This window comes from Bos grunniens, chromosome 20, assembly GCF_055505025.1.
Source record: "Bos grunniens cultivar Pamir isolate PY7600 chromosome 20, Bosgru_T2T1.0, whole genome shotgun sequence".
Lineage (NCBI taxonomy): Eukaryota > Metazoa > Chordata > Mammalia > Artiodactyla > Bovidae > Bos > Bos grunniens.
The window spans coordinates 23891079-23912387 of record NC_141184.1 but is presented as its reverse complement, the minus strand read 5'-3'; positions in this window follow the sequence as shown (position 1 = coordinate 23912387).

Below are 21309 nucleotides of genomic sequence, written 5' to 3'. Positions count from 1 at the left end.
TTACATGGAAAATACTAATATGCTCGTATAAAATGAAATTCTGCTTGGCGTCTGATGGGGAGCCAGATTTCTAAATGAAATGTGCATATAATTTCCCTTTCTAAGCACCCCTTTCCCTTTCCTGAATGACTGCTTTTGAGGGAGATACGTTTGCCTTTGTACGTCTTTTGGTCACAAGGTTGATTTTTCACAATTGGTATAAATGACAAGCCTTAGACTCATCATTAAGTCTAGTTTTTCAGAATACCAGTCACATCTTTCAGTCACATATCTTTCTATCCACTATCATAGAATGACTATCCACTATCAGAACATGTTTCACATTTTATAGAGAGTACATACAATGGGAAAAATGTTAAAAAGTGTACAAGTCTGAGCAAAGTAAACATGTTAAGGACTTTAAAATGTTTGTGCACATGCTACAGGCCTTTCTAACCTTTATCAATTAAATGTGAGATTTTGGCCTTACAGAAGAGGAAGCATAACCATGGGTAATGTGTTTCCTTGATCAAGTTCAGTTTAGTTCAGTCATTCAGTTGTGTCCAACTCTCAGCGATCCCATGGGCTGCAGCATGCCAGGCCTCCCTGTCTATCATCAACTCCTGCAGTTTCTCAAATTCATGTCCATTGAGTCGGTGATGCCATCCAACCATATCATCCTCTGTCGCCCACTTCTTCTCCAGCCTTCAATCTTTCCTAGCATCAGGATCTTTTCAAATGACTCAGTTCTTTGCATCAGGTGGCCAAAGTATAAGAGTTTCAGCTTCAACATCAGTCCTTTCAATGAATATTCAGGACTGATTTCCTTTAGGATGGACTGGTTGGATCTCCTTGCAGTCCAAGGGACTCTCAAGAGTCTTCTCCAACACCACAGTTCAAAAGCATCAGTTCTTCAGCACTCAGCTTTCTTTATAGAAAGAAAGAAATATATATTGCCAACTCTCACATCCATACATGACTACCAGAAGAACCATAGCCTTGACTAGAATGTCTCTGCTTTTTAATATGCTGTCTAGGTTGATAATAGCTTTTATCCCAAGGAGTAAGTATCTTTTAATTTCATGGCCACAGTCACCACCTGCAGTGATTTTGGAGCCCCCCAAAAATAAAACCTGTCACTGTTTCCACTGTTTCCCCATCTATTTGCCATGAAGTGATGGAACCAGATGCTATAATCTTAGTTTTCTAAATGTTGAGCTTTAAGCCAACTTTTTCATTCTCTTCTTTCAATTCATCAAGAGGCTCTTTTAGTTCTTGATTAAGGAGGTACCGAAAAGAGAACATCAAGGTAAAGCTGTCTGAAAATAGCACTTTCAGAAGCTAGAATAGTGAGTCCTTTGTTCCTGGAGGTACATCCAGGTGATGCATCACAGCATTCTCTTAGCATGTATGAAGGCAGAAACATGCTTCTGGGGTCAATGATAGGGTGCCTTTGTTCCCAGATGGGTAATCACTCATCCTCATGGATGGTTCTAGCCACACACAGGGAAGCTCAGGCTTACAACAATTCTATGGTTAACAACTTACGGACACTGACATCAAGTCCATCTTTTTACGACCTTTTCCTGACCCTGTATTTGTGTGAATGCCTGTTAATGTATCATGTACATGTTTTGGGGGTATTTTTTGACCTATGTAGAAGGTTTTGCTGTTATGATCAGCCAGGCATTTGTTACTTATATAGAAATTATCAGATGTGGCTTAATGCCACTCTCTACTTTAATAGAAACATTATTTAAGAATGTTAAATAAGCTGCATTTAGCTTTCAGTGTACTGTTACCTACTTTTCACCTTTTACCGACTCCAATATTTGATTCCTATTTTTCAGAGCTATTATCTATTTGATTTTTGTTTTTATCCTAACTTCACTGCTTATTATTTTCTGTTACTTTTGTTACATATAATGAAAGGGAGTGGCTGCAATATGTGCTCAGTCAATCCTCATAAATTAGAGGGTGTAGTAGATGCTTTCATATGATTGTATTCATCCATTACTAATGAACTTAAAATATATATATATATATCAATATTTGTAAAGTAATTTTATCATATAAATAATATTTTTAAAGTAATTTTAGAAATTTTCAGCCTTGAGTCTCTAAGGAAATTTCACATTGTGTTGTAATTCCTGAGTTTCAAATTCAGTGATTTTAATTTGTCTGCATGCATTTTTAAAACTCAGCAAATCATTGCCCTAAAAGATTCTACTTCTTTAAAAAATAAGTAATAATTTTCTTTGATACCTTTCTCTCTTTAACTTTCATAATTTAGCACCCTTTATAAGTAGCATTTAAATTGTTGTTATACTTTGAATGCTAAATGCCTGCAATTTAGCTTTATATACTCTTTCAATAAATACTGTATTTTAAAAGGAAATTTGTGATCCCTTAAGTGACTTGCTTTTGTGTCTTTTTTATCACTTTATGATTGCATTTACTGTTCTCACTTTGGGAGCTAAGGATTAAAATTATTTATTTGAAATTATTATCATTTTCTATAACACCATTTTCAAATAAATTGTTCATAAATGTTATAGTTATTTTGAATATCTTATTTTTATTCTGTGAACTTTGAAATAGAAGAAAAGATAGCAAATATCTGTAATAATTTAAATAGAAGTATGTTTATAAAACTGAAATTTTTAGACAGCTTTATTTAATCAATGGTATTGTCATTAAATATCAATTGGAATATTGAGTATTACATGGAATTATGGCAGAGACTCAACAATAAGGAAAGCAAAAAAGAATGTAAATGCTATTGTTGATAATTTTAAGCAAATATATCATTATCTTGTCAATTTTTCAAAATAAAACTAGCAATATCATTATTTTCAAAATTATCTTAATGGCCACTTTGTTTTAATTTTTTTCTGTTTACATTTCCTCCAGAATATATATATTTATCCATTTCATAAAGTAATGTTCACTGCTCTTCTCGTGTACCCAAGGCATGAAACTAGATGCATTGGTGTGTAAAACTGATTACTTAAAATATAGTTAGTGGACTTAAACAAACACAATGCATAGGGATTATATCACCTTTGTATCACTGATTCAATGGACATGAGTTTGAGCTAGCTACAGGAGTTGGTGATGGACTGAGAAACCTGGTGTGCTGCAGTCCATGGGGGTGCAAAGAGTCAGACACAACTGAGCAACGGAACTGATCTGAACTGTGCATAGGTATAGTGGAAATAGGCAAGAGGTATTAACAGCAAGCTCATGAAACAGTGCACAAAGCTAAAGGTCCAGAATTAATTTTATTTGTAGGTTTAAAATTATTTTTAGAGATGTTTGGGACTTTAGTTACACAGAATAGATAGTGCCATGAATGGTGGTAATAAAAACAATTTGCACAACAACCTAAGGTAGTGGAATTTAAGAATTTGAGGTATGAAGAGGGAATAGTGAAGACCGTGGTATCTACACAATTCTCTGAGCAGCCAACATCTTCTAAAGTGTGACTTTGGTCATACTCTACTTATAATTAAAACTACATAATGGACTCATAAGAAGATAAACATTCTCATTAGCAAAAGCTTGCCTGCTTTCAAACAGTTTAGAGTGAGGAAGATATTAACATATTGGAACAAAATAGAACTGTTTATTCCACAGCATCATATATGTAATACTGAATTACACACAATGAAATAATTTCAGATTAATTTTATGTTTTATAAAATTTACCTCATTAAAAAATTAGAGTTGTGAAATACAACAATCATGACCTCTTGCTTTGGTCCAAGATCTCAAATATCTATAGTTGAAAAGTTCCTCACTTCCTTTATTTTTTTCAAGGCTATGTGACTGACATCCTGGAGAGTGAAGTGAAGTGGGCCTTAGGAAGCATTACTAGGAACAAAGCTAGTGGAGGTGATAGAATTCCTACTGAGCTATTTAAAATCCTAAATGATGGGCTGTTGAAGTGCTGCACTCAATATCCCAACAAATTTGAAAAACTCAGCAGTGGCCAAGGACTGGAAAAGGTCAGTTTTCACTGACCTTTTGGTGTCCTTGATTTTGGTGTCGACCATCTGGTCATGTCCATGGGTAGAGTCTTCTCTTGTGTTGTTGGAAGAGGGTGTTTGCTATGACCAGTGTGTTCCCTTGGCAGAACTCGATTAGCCATTGCCCTACTTCATTCTGTACTCTAAGGCCCAATTAGCCTGTTACTCCAGGTGTTTCTTGACTTCCTACTTTTGCATTCCACTCCCCAATAATGAAAAAGACATCTTTTTGGGGTGTTAGTTCTAGAAGGTCTTGTAGGTCTTCATAGAACTGTCCAACTTCAGCTTTTTCAGCGTTACTGGTCAGGGCATAGACTTGGAATACCATGATATTGAATTATGTGCCTTGGAAACGAACAGAGATCATTCTGTCATTTTTGAGATTGCATCCAAGTACTGCATTTTGGACGCTTTTGTTGACTATGATGGCTACTCCATTTCTTCTAAGGGATTCCTGTGCACAGTAGTAGATACAATGGTCATCTGAGTTAAATTCACCCATTCCAGTCAATGTTAGTTCACTGATTCCTAGAATGTCAACGTTCACTCTTGTCATCTCCTGTTTGACCACTTCCAATTTGCCTTGATTCATGGACCTAACATTACAGGTTCCTATGGAATATTGCTCTTTACAACATCGAACACCACTTAAATCACCAGTCTATTCACTACTGGATGTTGTTTTTGCTTTGGCTCCATCCCTTCATTCTTTCTGGAGTTATTTCTCCAATGATCTCCAGTAGCATATTGGGCACCTACTGACCTGGGGAGTTCATCTTTCAGTGTCTTATCTTTTTGCTTTTTCATACTGTTCATGGGGTTCTCAAGTCAAGAATACTGAAGTGGTTTGTTATTCCTTTTTCCAGTGGACCTCATTCTGGCAGACCTCTCCACCATGACCTAGATCTGATAGAGTGCCTGATGAACTATGGACGGAGGTTTGTGACATTGTATTGGAGACAGGAATCAAGACCATCTCCAAGAAAAAGAAATGCAAAAAAGCAAAATGGCTGTCTGATGAGGCCTTAGAAATAGCTGTGAAAATAAAGGAAGGGAAAAGCAAAGGAGAAAAGGTAAGACATACCCATTTGAATGCAGAGTTCCAAAGAATAGCAAGGAGAGATAAGAAAGCTGTCCTCAGTGATCAATGCAAAAAAATAGAGCAAAACAATAGAATGGGAAAGACTAGAGATCTCTTCAAGAAAATTAGAGATACCAAGGAAATATTTCATGCAAAGATGGGCACAATAAAGGACAGAAATGGTAGGGACTTAACAGAAGCATAAGATATTAAGATGTGGCAAGAATACAGAGAAGAAATGTACAAAAAAGGTCTTCTTTACCCAGATAATCACAATGGTGTGACCACTCACTTAGAACCAGGCATCCTGGAATGTGAAGTCAAGGGGGTCTTAGAAAGCATCACTATGAACAAAGCTAGTGGAAAAGATGGAATACCAGTTGAGCTATTTCAAATCCTGAAAGATGACACTGTGAAAGTGCTGCATTCAATATGCCAGCAAATTTGGAAAACTCAGCAGTGGCCACAGGACTGGAAAAGGTCAGTTTTCATTCCAATCCCAAAGAAAGGCAATGCCAAAGAATGCTCAACTACCGCACAATTGAACTCATCTCACAAGCTACTAAAGTAAGGCTTAAAATTCTCCAAGCCAGGCTTCAGTGATACGTGAACCATGAACTTCCAGATGTTCAAGCTGGTTTTAGAAATGGCAGAGGAACCAGAGACCAAATTGCCAATATCCACTGGATCATCGAAAAAGCAAGAGAATTCCAGAAAAACATCTATTTCTGCTTTATTGACTATGCCAAAGCCTTTGACTGTCTGGATCACAATAAACTGTGGAAAATTCTGACAGAGATGGGAATACCAGACCACCTGACTGAAAAACTTGTATGCAGGTAAGGATGCAACAGTTAGAACTGGACATGGAACAACAGACTGGTTCCAAATAGGAAAAGGAGTATGTCAAGGCTGTATATTGTCACCCTGCTTATTTAACTTATATACAGAGTACATCATGAGAAACACTGGGTTGGAGGAAGCACAAGCTGGAATCAAGATTGCCGGCAGAAATATCAATAACCTCAGATATGCAGATGACACCACCCTCATGACAGAAAGTAAAGAGGAACTAAAAAATCTCTTGATGAAAGTGAAAGTGGAGAATGAAAAAGTTGGCTTAAAGCTCAACATTCAGAAAACAAAAATCATGGCATCCCGTCCCATCACTTCATGGGAAATAGATGGGGAAACAGTGGAAACAAGGTCAGACTTTATTTTGGGGGGTTCCAAAATCACTGCAGATGGTGATTTCAGCCATGAAATTAAAAGATGCTTACTCCTTGGAAGGAAAGTTATGACCAACCTAGACAGCATATTCAAAAGCAAAGACATTACTTTGCCAACAAAGGTCCGTCTAGTCAAGGCTATGGTTTTTCCAGTGGTCATGTGTGGATGTGAGAGTTGGACTATAAAGAAAGTGGAGCACCAAAGAACTGATACTTTTGAACTGTGGTGTTGGAGAAGACTCTTGCGAGTCCCTTGGACTCCAAGGAGATACAACCAGTCCATTCTAAAGGAGACCAGTTTCAGGTGTTCATTGGAAGGACTGATGTTGAAGCTGAAACTCCAATTCTTTGGCCACCTGATGCGAATAACTGACTCATTGGAAGAGACCTTGATGCTGGGAAAGATTGAGGGCAGGAGGAGAAGGGGACGACAGAGGATGAGATGGTTGGGTGGCATCACCAACTCGATGGACAAGGCTTTGGATGAACTCTGGGAGTTGGTAATGGACAGGGTGGCCTGGCATGCTGTGGTTCATGGGGTTGCAAAGAGTTGGACATGACTGAGTGACTGAACTGAACTGATTCTCTGACCTAGAAGGGAAGAATATACATATGATAATAGACAGTCTCTTCAATAAACGGTGTTGTGAAAACTGAACAGCTACATACAAAATAATGAAACTAGACCACTTTCTTGTGTTATATATAAATGCAAATAAAAAATGAATTAAAAACCTGAAAGTAAGACTTGAAACCATAAAACTCTAGAAGAAAGCAAATAGTATGCTTTTTGACATATATCTTAGCCATTTTTTTTTCATGGATCTGCATCTTCAGGAAAAGGCAACAAAAGGAAAAAAAATGGTGTGTATGTGGGGGGCTACATCATACTGAAAAGCTTTTGTATGGGAAAGGAAATCTCAACAAATTACAAAGCAGCCTACTGGTTGAGAAAATTGCTGGATATAATATGTCTGATTAGGAGTTAATATCCAAAATATAACACATACAAGTCAATTTCAAAAAGACAAACTATAGAATTTAAAAACGAGCAGAGATAATTTTCCAAGGGAGACATACAGATGGCCTACAGAAACATGAAGGATACTCAACATAGCTAATTAGCTAGAAGATGCAAGTCAGAACCACAATGAATTACCACCTCACACATGTCAGAGTGGCTATTATGAAAAAGACTAGAAACAAAAGGGGTTGGTGGGAATGTCAAGAAAAAAGAATCCTTGTGCACTGTTGGCAGGAAAGCAAATGCTGCAACCACTATGAGAAAAAAATGGAGGTTCCTTTAAAAATGAAACTAACATAGTATCCATGATACTAGTTTTTTGAATGTTGAGTTTTAAGCCCAGCTTTTTCACTCTCCTCATTCACTTTCATCACGTGGCTCATTAGTTCTTAACTTTCTGTCATAAGGGTGGTGTCATCTGCTTGTCTGAGGTTTTTAATATTTCTCCCAGCAATCGTGATTTCAGGTTGTGCTTTATCCAGTCCGGCATTTAGCATGATGTACTCTCCATATAAGTTAAATAAGCAGGGTGGCAATCTACAGACTTTACATACTCCTTTCCCCATTTGGAACCCATCTGTTGTTCCATGTCCAATTCTAACTGTTGCTTGTTGATCTGCATACAGTTTTCTCGGGGGCAAATAAGGTGGTCCAGTATTTCCATCTCTTTAAGAATTTCCCACTGTTTCCTGTGATCTACACACTCAAAAGTTTTGGAGTAGCCAATAAAGCAAAAGTAGATTTTTTTTTTCTGGAATTCTTTTGTTTTTTCTATGATCCAAAGAATGTTGGCAATTTGAGCTCTGGTTTCTCTGCCATTTCTAAATCCAGCTTGAACAGTTGGAAGTTCACAGTTTACATATTATTGAAGCCTGGCTTGGAGAATTTTGAGCATTACTTTGCTAGCGTGTGTGATGAGTGCAATTGTGCAGTAGTTTGAACATTTTTTGGCATTGCCTGTCTTTGGGACTGGAATGAAAACTGACCTTTTCCAGCCCTGTGGCCAATGCTGAGTTTCCCAAATTTGCTGGCATATTGAGTGCAGCATTTTATTTTTTTAATTTATTTATTTTATTTGGAGGTTAATTACTTTACAATACTGTATAGGTTTTGCCATATATTGACATGAATCCGCCATGGGTTTACATGTATTCCCCATCCTCAACCCCCCTCCCTCCTCCCTCCCCATCCCATCCCTCTGGATCATCCCAATGCACCAGCCCCGAGCACCCTGTATCATGCATAGAAGCTTGACTGCTGATTCGTTACACATATGATAACATACATGTTTCAATGCCATTCTCCCAAATCATCCTACCCTCTCCCTCTCTCACAGAGTCCAAAAAACTGTTGTATTCATCTGTGTCTCTTTTGCTGTCTCACATACAGGGTTATCATTACCATCTTTCTAAATTCCACATATATGCATTAGCATACTGTATTGGTGTTTTTCTTTCTGGCTTACTTCACTCTGTATAATGGGTTCCAGTTTCATCCACCTCATTAAAACTGAGTCAAATCTATTCTTTTTAATGGCTGAGTAATATTCCATTGTGCATATGTACCACAGCTTTCTTATCCATTTGTATGCTGATGGGCATTTAGGTTGCCTCCATGCCCTGGCTATTATAAACAGTGCTGTGATGAACATTGGGGTACATGTGTCTCTTTCGATTCTGGTTTCTTCAGTGTGTATGCCAAGCAGTGGGATTGCTGGGTCATAAGGCAGTTCTATTTCCAGTTTTTTAAGGAATTTCCACACTGTTCTCCATAGTGGCTGTACTAGTTTGCATTCCCACCAACAGTGTAAGAGGGTTCCCTTTTCTCCACACCCTCTCCAGCATTTATTGCTTGTAGACTTTTGGATCACAGCCATTCTGACTGGCGTGAAATGGTACTTCATTGTGGTTTTGATTTGCATTTCTCTGATAATGAGTGATGTTGAGCATCTTTTCATGTGTTTGTTAGCCATCTGTATGTCTTCTTTGGAGAAAGGTCTGTTTAGTTCTTTGGCCCATTTTTTGATTGGGTCGTTTATTTTTCTGGAATTGAGCTGCAGGAGTTGCTTGTATATTTTTGAGATTAATTCTTTGTCACTTGCTTCATTTGCTATTATTTTCTCCCATTCTGAAGGCTGTCTTTTCACCTTGCTTATAGTTTCCTTTGTTGTGCAGAAGCTTTTAATTGTAACTAGGTCCCATTTGTTTATTTTTGCTTTTATTTCCAATATTCTGGGAGGTGGGTCATAGAGGATCCTGCTGTGATTTATGTTGGATACTGTTTCGCCTATGTTTCTTCTAGGAGTTTTATAGTTTTTGATCTTATGTTTAGATCTTTAATCCATTTTGAGTTCACTTTTGTGTATGGTGTTAGAAGGTGTTCTAGTTTCATTCTTTTACAAGCGGTTGACCAGTTTTTCCAGCAACACTTGTTAAAGAGATTGTCTTTACTCTGTTGTATATTTTGCCTCCTTTGTCGAAGATAAGGTGTCCATAGGTGCATGGATTTATCTCTGGGCTTTCTATTTTGTTCCATTGATCTATATTTCTGTCTTTGTGCAAGTACCATACTGTCTTGATGACTGTGGCTTTGTAATAGAGACTGAAATCAGGCAGGTTGATTCCTCCAGTTCCATTCTTTCTCAAGATTGCTTTGCCTATTCAAAGTTTTTTGTATTTCCATATAAATTGTGAAATTATTTGTTCTAGTTCTCTGAAAAATACTGTTGGTAGCTTGATAGGGATTGTATTTAATCTATAGATTGCTTTGGGTAGTATACTCATTTTCACTATATTGATTCTTCCAATTCATGAACATGGTATATTTCTCCATCTATTTGTGTCCTCTTTGATTTCTTTCACCAGTGTTTAATAGTTTTCTTTATATAGGTCTTTTGTTTATTTAGGTAGATACATTCCTAAGTATTTTATTCTTTTCATTGCCATGGTGTATGGAATTTTTTCCTTAATTTCTCTTTCTATTTTCTCATTGTTAATATATAGGAATGCAAGGGATTTCTGTGTGTTGATTTTATATCCTGCAACTTTACTATACTTGTTGATTAGTTCTAGTAAGTTTCTGGTGGAGTTTTAGGGTTTTCTATGTAGAGGATCATGTCATCTGCAAAGAGTGAGATTTTTACTTCTTCTTTTCCCATCTGGATTCCTTTTATTTCTTTTTCTGCCCTGATTGCTGTGGCCCAAACTTCCAAAACTATGTTGAATAGTAGTGGTGAGAATGCGCACCCTTGTCTTGTTCCTGATTTTAGGGGAAATGCTTTCAATTTTTCACCATTGAGGATAATGTTTGCTGTGGGTTTGTCATATATAGCCTTTATTATGTTGAGGTATGTGCCTTCTATTCCTGCTTTCTGGAGGGTTTTTTTATCATACATGATAAATTTGTTAATGTGGTGTATTACACTGATTGACTTATGGATATTGAAGTATCCTTGCATCCCTGGGATAAAGCCCACTAGGTCATGATGTATGATGGTCATGATGATTTTAATATGTTGTTGGATTCGGCTTGCTAGAATTTTGTTAAGGATTTTTGCATCTATGTCCATCAGTAGCATTTTAAAGGCATCATCTCTTAGAATTTGAAACAGCTCAACTGGAATTCCATCGCCTCCACTAGCTTTGTTCCTAAGGCCCACTTGACTTCACATTCCAGGAAGTCTGGCTCTAGGTGAATGATTCAAAAAACTAACATCATGGCATCCAGTCCCATGACTTTATGGCAAATAGATGAGGAAACAATGGAAACAGTGAGAGATGTTATTTTCTTGGGCTCCAAAATCACTGCAGATGGTTACTGCAGCCGTGAGATTAAAAGACGCTTACACCTTGGAAAAAAAATCTAACCTAGATAGCATATTAAAAAGCAGAGACATTACTTTGTGGACAAAGGTCCATCTAGTCAAAGCTATTGTTTTATCAGTAGTCATGTATGAATGTGAGAGTTGGACTATAAAGAAACAGAGTGCCAAAGAATTGATGCTTTTGAAATGTAGTGTTGGATAAGACCCTTAGAAGTCCCTTGGACTGCAAGGAAATCCAACCAGTCCATCTGAACATTCATTCAGGACTGATGCTGAAGCTGAAATTCCAAAAAGGTGGCCACTTTATGTGAAGAAATAACTCATTGGAAAGGACTCTGATTCAAGGAAATATTGAAGGCAGGAGGAGAGAAGGGGATGACAGAGCATAAGATGGTTGGATGACATCACCAACACGATGGACATGAGTTTGAGCAAGCTCTGGAAGTTTGTGATAGACAGGGAAGCATGATGTGATGCAGTCCATGGTGTTGCAAAGAGTCAGACATGACTTAGGGACTGAACTGAACTGAACTGAACCATACTATCCAGTAATTCCACTTCTGGCTATTTACCTGAAGGAATTTTTTTTTTTTTAATGAATGCAGAAAGATATATGTTCTAAATGTTCATTTACAGAATTATTTACAATAGCTGAGATAGAAAGTGAAAGTTACTTAGTCATGTATGACTCTTTGCAAACCTATGGACTATAGAGTCCATGGAATTCTCCAGGCCAGAATACTGGATTGGGTAGCTTTGCCCTTCTCCAGGGGATCTCCCCAACCCAGGGATTGAACCCAGGTCTCCTGCATTGCAGGCAGATTCTTTACCAACTGAGCTATCAGGGAATGGAAGTCACCTAAGTTTCCATAGGTAGATGAATGGATAAAGAAGCCTGATGTATATTTACAATGGGATATTACTCATCCTTAAAAAGAATGAAATCATGCCATTTCCATCAATATGAATGGATGTAGTAGGTTTTATGCTAAAGTAAAATAAGTCAGACAGAGAAAGATCAATACCATGTGATCCCGCTTATATCTGGAATCTGAAAAACAAAACAAACAAACAAAATTGAACAGAAACAGACTGATAGATCCAGAGAATAGACTAGTGGTTCCCAGAGAAGAAGGGGGTAGGGGGATAGATAGAATATTTGAAGAGGATTAAGAGGTATAAAGTTCCAGTTATAATGTAAATGTCATGAGTACAAGATGCACAACATAGGAAATATAGTTAGTAATATTGTAACAACCTTATACGGTAACAGATGGTAACTATACTTATAGTGGTAATCATCTTGTAATATCCAAAAATAATGAAACACTAGTTGTACACCTGAAACTAGTATAATATTGTAAGTAATTTACCCTTTTAAGTTAAAAACATATAACAATTAAATATATATATGTGTGCAGCCATGAAATTAAAAGACGCTTACTCCTTGGAAGGAAAGCTATGACCAACCTTGATAGCATATTCAAAAGCAGAGACATTACTTTGCCAACAAAGGTTCATCTAGTCAAGGCTATGGTTTTTCCTGTGGTCATGTATGGATGTGAGAGTTGGACTGTGAAGAAGGCTGAGCGCCAAAGAATTGATGCTTTTGAACTGTGGTGTTGGAGAAGACTCTTGAGAGTCCCGTGGACTGCATGGAGATCCAACCAGTCCATTCTGAAGGAGATCAGCCCTGGGATTTCTTTGGAAGGAATGATGCTAAAGCTGAAACTCCAGTACTTTGGTCACCTCATGCGAAGAGTTGACTCATTGGAAAAGACTCTGATGCTGGGAGGGATTGTGGGCAGGAGGAGAAGGGGACGACAGAGGATGAGATGGCTGGATGGCATCACTGACTCGGTGGACGTGAGTCTGAGTGAACTGCGGGAGTTGGTGATGGACAGGGAGGCCTGGCATGCTGCGATTCATGGGGTCGCAAAGAGTTGGACACGACTGAGCGACTGATCTGATCTGATCTGACGTGTGTATATATATATATATATATATATATATATATATATATATTCTGCTGCTGCTGCTAAGTTGCTTCAGTCGTGTCCAACTCTGTGCGACCCTATAGATGGCAGCCCGCCAGGCTTCCCCATCCCTGGGATTCTCCGGGCAAGAGTACTGGAGTGGGGTGCCACTGCCTTCTCTGATATATATGCTAACTTGTTTTTATTTCTTTATTTCTGGTATTTATTCAGCCAGATGAAGCCACAAGAGAAATTAGCTTTTTTTCAGACGAAATCAAAGGGAAATGAGGAATCAATGTCCAGATTAGTCACACAGATTGTTCATTTCAGTTTCTAGAACAGTACTGTCCAAAATAAACATAATGTAAGCCTCATAGATAATTTTAAATTTCTGGCAAGCACATTTCTTTAAGATAACTTCACAAAATATATAAAAATTATTTCAATGTGAAACCAAAATTAAATATCATTTAAGTATATTTATATTAAGTGTTTTAATTAATCATTCTTCAAATTATATAATTTGCACTTACCGTACATCAGAATGTAAACAATTGACATTTCAATTACTCAATAGCCACTGTGACTTGCTATTCAGTCACTAAGTTGTGCCTGATACTTGTGTGACTGCATGGACTGTAGCCCACCAGGCTCATCTATCTATGGAATTCTCCAGGCAAGAATACTGGAGTAGGTTGCCAATTTTTCTCCAGGAGATCTTCCCAACCCAGGGATAGAACCAGAATCTCCTGCACTGGCAGGCAATTCTTTACCACTGAGCCACCAGGGAAGCCCAGCCACCATGGCCAGTGGTTATTTTATTTGTATAGTAAAGAAATAAAATATAGATCTGTAGTATATATTTGTAGTATAGCCCTACAAAACATGGGAAGCACTGATGGTCATATATTGCTGAAAATTGTTATTAAAAAAAAATGACACATTTAAGTTTTCTAAAAGCCAGGCTTTTCTCTTCAAGAAAATTAGAGATACCACAGGAACAGTTCATGCAAAGATGGGCTTGATAAAGGACAGAAATGGTATAGACCTAACAGAAGCAGAAGATATTAAGAAGAGATGGCAAGAATACACAGAACTGTACAAAAAAGATCTTCATGATGAAGATAATCATAATGGTGGGATCACTCACCTAGAGCCAGACATCCTGGAATGTGAAGTCTAGTGGGCCTTAGGAAACATCACTATGAACAAGGATAGTGCAGGTGATGGAATTCCAGTTGAGCTATTTCAAATCCTGAAAGATGACACTGTGAAAATGCTGCACTCAATATGCCAGCAAATTTGGAAAGCTCAGCAGTGGCCACAGGACTAGAAATGCTCAGTTTTCATTCCAATCCCAAAGAAAGGCAATGCCAAAGAATGCTCAAACTACCACACAATTGCACTCATCTCACACAGTAGTAAAGTAATGCTCAAAATTCTCCAAGCCAGGTTTCAGCAGTACATGAACCGTGAACCTCCAGATGTTCAAAATGGTTTTAGAAAAGGCAGAGGAACCAGAGATCAAATTGCCAACATTTGCTGGATCATCGAAAAAGTAAAAGAGTTCCAGGAAAACATTTATTTCTGCTTTATTGACTATGCCAAAACCTTTGACTGTGTGGATCACAATAAACTGTGAAAAATTCTGAAAGAGATGGGAATACCAGACCACCTGACCTGCCTCTTGAGAAACCTGTATGCAGGTCAGGAAGCAAAAGTTAGAACTGGACATGGAACAACAGACTGGTTCCAAATAGGAAAAGGAGTACATCAAGGCTGCATATTGTCACCCTGTTTATTTAACTTCTATGCAGAGTACATCATGAGAAATGCTGGGCTTGAAGGAGCACAAGCTGGAATCAAGATTGCCAGGAGAAATATTAATAACCTCAGATACGCAGATGACACCACCCTTATGAAGAGGAACTCAAAAGCCTCTTGATGAAAGTGAAAGAGGACAGTGAAAAAAGTGGGCTTAAAGCTCAGCATTCATAAAACTAAGATCAAGGCACCAGTCCCATCACTTCATGGTAAATAGATGGGGAAACAGTGGAAACAGTGTCAGACTTTATTTTTGGGGGCTCCAAAATCACTGCAGATGGTGATTGCAGCCATGAAATTAAAAGATGCTTACTCCTTGGAAGGAAAGTTATGACCAACCTAGATAGCATATTCAAAAGCAAAGACATTACTTCGCCAACAAAGGTCCATCTAGTCAAGGCTATGGTTTTTCCAGTGGTCATGTATGGATGTGAATGTCGGACTGTGAAGAAGGCTGAGCACCGAAAAATGGATGCTTTTGAACTGTGGTGCTGGAGAAGACTCTTGAGAGTCCCTTGCACTGCAAGGAGATCCACCCAGTCCATTCTAAAGGAGTTCAGTTCTGGGTGTTCTTTGGAAGGACTGATTCTAAAGTTGAAACTCCAATAATTTGGCCACCTCATGCAAAGAGCTGACTTATTGGAAAAGACCCTGATGCTGGGAGGGATTGGGAGCAGGAGAAGAAGGCAACAACAGAGGATGAGATGGCTGGATGGCATCACAAACTCGATTGACATGAGTGTGGGTGAACTCCGGGAGTTGATGATGGACAGGGAGGCCTGGCGTGCTGCAATTCATGGGGTTGCAGAGTCGGACAAGACTGAGTGACTGAAGTGAACTGAACTGAAAAGCCAGGCCTATTTTAATGTTGAGCATTATCATATACCATTGGTAGAAATACCTCAATATATAATTAAGAATTAGCCTTTATTTTCTCAAGAAGTAAGAAAATTCTGCCTTTTTTCCTTCTGACTTGAGAGTGCAGGAAATAATATGAATCATGAGGGAAGCACACAGTAACAGACTGGTCATGTTTTGGCTACATAACCTGCAGACTTAAATTCTGAGGCAGATGAGCATTAAGGTAACTGAAACTCTAAAAATATTTTAGTGTCATTCAGGGTGAACTTATGACAAAAGCATAGATGAAACAAATTAAAAAGAGCTGTAGTACATGGGTAGACAGATAACAATGAATGTCAGTAGATTAAATCTTAATAAAAGTTTTTCTAGTATTTCGTGAATACAAAAGTAACATATTTCTGTGAGTAATGAAGACGGTCACTCACTAAATTGCAGGTCAATGTCCTACTGAGAGCTATCTGGAGTGGGGCAATGGAAACAGATTACCAAGGTTAATAAATGGCCGGTCTTAATCCCAAAGACAAGATGAAATGTGTGTACTCAGGAAATCTGCAGGTGAAGTATGCCAACGAGGGGGGACCAAATAACTTTCCTGAATCGAAGGACAGCAGCAACTTAACTTTTTTCTCTTTTGAAAACAAAAATGAAAATACCCTGTGGCCTGACCAGACTGTCCTGCAGTGGGGATACAGGTCTACACAGACGACAATGCATAGACCAGAATTCAAATGACAGCATTTATTTCCAGTAACAGACAAAATTACAGAAGCCTTTTATCCAATCAGTTCAGTTCAGTTCAGTCAGTCATGTCCGACTCTTTGAGACCACAGGAATCGCATCATGCCAGGCCTCCCTGTCCATCACCAACTCCCAGAGTTCACCCAAACTCATGTCCATCAACTCAGTGAAGTCATCCAGCCATCTCATCTTCTGTTGTCCCCTTCTCCTCCTGCCTTCAATCCTTCCCAGCATCAAGGTCCTTTCCAATGAGTCAATTCTTCGCATGAGCTGGCCAAAGTATTGGAGTTTCAGCCTCAGCATCAGTCGTTCCAATGAACACCGAGGACTGATCTCCTTTAGGATGGGCTGGTTGGATCTCCTTGTAGTCCAAGGGACTGTCAAGAGTCTTCTCCAACACCACAGTTCAAAAGCATCCATTTTTTGGTGCTCAGCTTTCTTCACAATCCAACTCTCACATCCAAACATGACCACTGGAAAAACCATAGCCTTGACTAGATGGACATTTGTTGGCAAAGTAATGTCTCTGCTTTTTGATATGTTGTCTAGGTTGGTTATAACTTTCCTTCCAAGGAGTAAGCATGTTTTAATTTCATGGCTTCACTCACCATCTGCAGTGATTTTGGAGCCCCCAAAAATAAAGTCTGACACTGTTTCCACTGTCTCCCCATCTATTTCCCATGAAGTGATGGAATGGATGCCATGATCTTAGTTTTCTGAATGTTGAACTTTAAGCCAACTTTTTCCCTCTCCTCTTTCACTTTCATCAAGAGGCTTTTTAGTTCCTCTTCATTTTCTGCCATAAGGGTGATGTCATCTGCATATCCAAGGTTACTGATATTTCTCCCGGCAATCTTGATTCCAGCTTCTGCTTCATCCAGCCCAGCATTTCTCATTATGTACTCTGCATAGAAGTTAAATAAGCAGGGTAACAATATACAGCCTTGACGTACTCCTTTTCCTATTTGGAACCAGTCTGTTGTTCCATGTCCAGTTCTAACTGTTGCTTCCTGAACTGCATACACATTTCTCAAGAGGCAGGGTATTCCCTGCCTGGTATTCCCATCTCTCAGAATTTTCCACAGTTTATTGTGATCCACACAGTCAAAGGCTTTGGCATAGTCAATAAAGCAGAAATAGACGTTTTTCTGGAACTCTTGCTTTTTCGATGATTTAGCAGATGTTGGCAATTTGATCTCTGGTTCCTCTGCCTTTTCTAAAATCAGCTTGAACATCTGGAAGTTCATGGTTCATGTATTACTGAAGCCAGGCTTGGAGAATTTTGAGCATTACTTTACTAGCATGTGAGATGAGTGCAATTGTAGGGTAGTTTGAGCATTCTTTGGCAATGCCTTTCTTTGGGATTGGAATGAAAACTGACCTTTTCCAGTCCTATGGCTACTGCTGAGCTTTCCAATATATACCATTAAAAAGGCACATAAATAAAACAGAAGCAAAAACAAAATAGAAAGTTCCTCAAAAGACATGTTTATTTGCCAGGGGGAAAAAAAAAAGAGAGAGAGAGAGAGACTTTTAATACCCAAGGAGACTTGAATAATAAGTAAGTTAAAGTGTCCTCCCACAAACTCTAGTGCCCTGAGGTTTAAAAACTTAAGAAGATTTTCTAAAACATTTCTGCAAGTTTGTGTGTATATTTGTCACCATACTATGCATCTATATGCTGTTATTCTGAATTATTGTTAACTATTGCTCAAATAGAAGGATTTTCAGTCTTCTACTTAAGCAAGACTCAGAGTCTTCAATTCATTCTTTATAAAAATTTGAAGAACCAGCAGAAACTCCACTGTCAGATGGGAACCTATTCAAAGCATCATCTTAGTCTTTTTCTTCCGTATGACATGGCTTCCCTTGTAGCTCAGTCAGGAAAGAATCTACCTGCAGTGCAGGAGACCCAGGTTCGATTCCTGGGTTGGGACGATCTCCTGGAGAAGGAAATGGCAACCCACACCAGTATTCTTGCCTTGAGAATCCTATGGCCAGAGGAGGCTGGCAGGCTACAGTCCATGGGGTAGCCACAGTTGGACAATACTTAAAGACTAAACCACCACCACTAGGCATTGACAACTGTCAATCTTGCAACTGCTGAACTCCTCTAGAAATTCATACCTTAGCGGCCCTCAGTCGCACATTTGCTCCTTAACTTGGACGAGGGGTATCTCCTCACTGCCGCCTTTCCTGACCTTCAATGTGGAATAGCTCCTCTAGGCCCTCCTGTGCCCACTCAGCCACGGCATGGGGTTGGTCCTCCTGGCCACCGCCCCTGGCCTTGGGCATGGGGTTGCTCCTCCCGGCCACCGTCCCTGGCCTCGGGCGTGGGGGCATGGGGTAGCACCTCCCGCCCGCCACTGAATCAAGGCAAATTGGAAGTGGTCAAACAAGAGATGGCAAGAGTGAATGTCAACATTCTAGGAATCAGCGAACTGAAATGGACTGGAATGGATGAATTTAACTCAGATGACCATTATATCTACTACTGTGGGCAGGAATCCCTCAGAAGAAATGGAGTAGCCATCATGGTCAACAAAAAAGTCTGAAATGCAGTACTTGGATGCAATCTCCAAAGTGACAGAATGATCTCTGTTCGTTTCCAAGGCAAACCATTCAATATCACAGTAATCCAAGTCTATGCCCCAACCAGTAATGCTGAAGATGCTGAAGTTGAACGGTTCTATGAAGACCTACAAGACCTTTTAGAACTAACACCCCTAAAAGATGTCCTTTTCATTATAGGGGACTGGAATGCAAAAGTAGGAAGTCAAGAAACACCTGGAGTACAGGCAAATTTGGCCTTGGAAAACAGAATGAAGCAGGGCAAAGACTAATAGAGTTTTGCCAAGAAAATGCACTGGTCATAACAAACACACTCTTCCAACAACACAAGAGAAGACTCTATACATGGACATCACCAGATGGTCAACACCGAAATCAGATTGATTATATTCTTTGCAGCCAAAGATGGAGAACCTCTATACAGTCAGCAAAAACAAGACCAGGAGCTGACTGCGGCTCAGACCATTAACTCCTTATTGCCAAATTCAGACTGAAATTGAAGAAAGTAGGGAAAACCACTAGACGATTCAGGTATGACCTAAATCAAATCCCTTATGATTATACAGTGGAAGTGAGAAATAGATTTAAGGGCCTAGATCTGATAGATAGAGTGCCTGATGAACTATGGAATGAGGTTCATGACATTGTACAGGAGACAGGGATCAAGACCATCCCCATGGAAAAGAAATGCAAAACAGCAAAATGGCTGTCTGGGGAGGTCTTACAAATAGCTCTGAAAAGAAGAAAAGCGAAGGAGAAAAAGAAAGATATAAACATCTGAATGCAGAGTTCCAAAGAATAACAAGAAGAGATAAGAAAGCCCTCTTCAGCGATCAATGCAAAGAAATAGAGGAAAACAACAGAATGGGAAAGACTAGAGATCTCTTCAAGAAAATCAGAGATACCAAAGGAACATTTCATGCAAAGATGGGCTCGATAAAGGACAGAGATGGTATGGACCTAACAGAAGCATAAGATATTAAGAAGAGATGGCAAGAATACACAGAAGAACTGTACAAAAAAGATCTTCACGACCCAGATAATCATGATGGTGTGATCACTGACCTAGAGCCAGACATCCTGGAAAGTGAAGTCAAGTGGGCCTTAGAAAGCCTCACTATGAACAAAGCTAGTGGAGGTGATAGAATTCCAGTTGAGCTATTCCAAATCCTGAAAGATGATGCTGTGAAAGTGTTGCACTCAATATGCCAGCAAATTTGGAAAAATCAGCAGTGGCCTCAGGACTGGAAAAGGTCAGTTTTCATTCCAATTCCAAAAATAGGCAATGCCAAAGAATGCTCAAACTACCACACATTGCACTCATCTCACACGCTAGTAAAAGTAATGCTCAATTTTCTCCAAGCCAGGCTTCAGCAATATGTGAACCGTGAACTTCCTGATGTTCAAGCTGGTTTTAGAAAAGGCAGAGGAACCAGAGATCAAATTGCCAACATCTGCTGGATCATGGAAAAAGCAGTAGAGTTCCAGAAACACATCTATTTCTGCTTTACTGACTATGCCAAAGCCTTTGACTGTGTGGATCACAATAAACTGTGGAAAATTCTGAAAGAGGTGGGAATACCAGACCACCTGATCTTCCTCTTGAGAAATTTGTATGCAGGTCAGGAAGCAACAGTTGGAACTGGACATGGAACAACAGACTGGTTCCAAATAGGAAAAGGAGTACGTCAAGGCTGCATATTGTCACCCTGTTTATTTAACTTATATGCAGAGTACATCATGAGAAACACTGGGTTGGAGGAAGCACAAGCTGGAATCAAGATTGCCGGCAGAAATATCAATAACCTCAGATATGCAATGACACCACCCTTATGGCAGAAAGTGAAGAGGAACTAGAAAGCCTCTTGATGAAGATGAAAGTGGAGAGTGAAAAAGTTGGCTTAAAGTTCAACATTCAGAAAACGAAGATCATGGCATCTTGTCCCATCACTTCATGGGAAATAGATGGGGAAACAGTGGAAACAGTGTCAGACTTTATTTTTCTGGGCTCCAAAATCACTGCAGATGGTGACTGCAGCCATGAAATTAAAAGACGCTTACTCCTTGGAAGGAAAGTTATGACCAACCTAGATAGCATATTCAAAAGCAGAGACTTTACTTTGCCAAAAAAGGTTCTTTTAGTCAAGGCTATGGTTTTTCCTGTGGTCA